The sequence below is a fragment of the Aegilops tauschii genome, chromosome 3 (assembly GCF_002575655.3).
Source record: "Aegilops tauschii subsp. strangulata cultivar AL8/78 chromosome 3, Aet v6.0, whole genome shotgun sequence".
Lineage (NCBI taxonomy): Eukaryota > Viridiplantae > Streptophyta > Magnoliopsida > Poales > Poaceae > Aegilops > Aegilops tauschii.
In genome coordinates, this window is record NC_053037.3 from 282,878,851 (window position 1) to 282,880,794 (window position 1,944).

Genomic DNA, 1,944 nt, shown 5'->3' on the forward strand with positions numbered 1-1,944 from the left:
TCATCTATTCAACCAACACATAGAACCTCAAAGAGTGCCCCAAAGTTTCTACTGGAGAATCAAAACGAAAACGTGTGCCAACCCCTATGCATAGGTTCATGGAAAGAACCCGCAAGTTGATCACCAAAACATACATCAAGTGAATCATGTGATATCCCATTGTCACCACAGATACGCACGGCAAGACATACATCAAGTGTTCTCAAATCATTAAAGACTCAATCCGATAAGATTACTTCAAAGGGAAAACTCAGTCCATTACAAGAGAGTAGAGGGGGAGAAGAAACATAAGATCCAACTATAATAGCAAAGCTCGCGATACATCAAGATCATGCCAAATCAAGAACACGAGAGAGAGAGAGAGATCAAACACATAGCTACTGGTACATACCCTCAGCCCCGAGGGTGAACTACTCCCTCCTCGTCATGGAGATCGCTGGGATGATGAAGATGGCCACCGGTGAGGGTTCCCATCCTCCGGCAGGGTGCCGGAACAGGGTCCCGATTGGTTTTTGGTGGCTACAGAGGCTTGCGGCGGCGGAACTCCCGATCTATTTTGTTCTCCGATCGTTTTAGGGTATATGGGTATATATAGGAGGAAGAAATACGTCAGGGGAGCCACGAGGGGCCCACAAGGGTGGAGGGCGCGCCCAGGGGGGTGAGCGCGCCCCCTGCCTCGTGCCTCCCTTGTTTCTTTCCTGACGTGCACTCCAAGTCTATCGGATTGCTTTCTTTCCAAAAATAACTTCTCCAGAAGGTTTCATTCCATTTCGACTCCGTTTGCTATTCCTTTTCTTCGAAACACTGAAACAAGGAAAAAAAACAGGAACTGGCACTGGGCTCTGGGTCAATAGGTTAGTCCCAAAAATAATATAAAAGTGTTTAATAAAGCCCATAAACATCCAAAACAGATAATATAATAGCATGGAACAATCAAAAATTATAGATACGTTGGAGACGTATCACTATGACTTTGCTATGCTTAATGCTTGTCACTAGGGCCCGAGTGCCATGATTTTAGATCTGAACCTATTATGTTTTCATGAATATATGTGAGTTCTTGATCCTATCTTGCAAGTCTATAGTCACCTACTATGTGTTATGATCCGGCAACCCGAAGTGACAATAATCGGGACCACTCCCGGTGATGACCGTAGTCTGAGGAGTTCATGTATTCACTATGTGTTAATGCTTTGGTCCAGTACTCTATTAAAAGGAGGCCTTAATATCCCTTAGTTTCCATTAGGACCCCGCTGCCACGGGAGGGTAGGACAAAAGATGTCATGCAAGTTCTTTTCCATAAGCACGTATGACTATATTCGGAATACATGCCTACATTACATTGATGAATTGGAGCTAGTTCTGTGTCACCCTATGTTATAACTGTTGCATGAATAATCGCATCCGGCATAATTCTCCATCACCGATCCAATGCCTACGAGCTTTGCATATATTGTTCTTCGCTTATTTACTTTTTCGTTGCCACCATTACCGTTACTTCCATATTACTTTGCTACTAAATACTTTGCTGCAGATACTAAGTTATCCAGGTGTGGTTGAATTGACAACTCAACTGCTAATACTTGATAATATTCTTTGGCTCCCCTTGTGTCGAATCAATAAATTTGGGTTGAATACTCTACCCTCGAAAACTGTTGCGATCCCCTATGCTTGTGGGTTATCATCTCCCGCCTCTCCGCCTCCGTGGAGGCCAAGGACCAGAGGGGGAAACCCTCCTCCCATCTAGGGGGTAGGTCAGGGAATAAGAAGAAGGAGGGGGGCTCTCTCCCCCTGTAGCGACCCGACCTCAGACGGTTAAGTCTCTGTGCTTAAGTGTCATCCCTGGATCGGTATGCTGACACACACAGTACTCGAGGATTTATAACAGAGGTAAATCACATGTATAAAGTAACGTAAATACTATTACCTCAATCCAAATAGCGG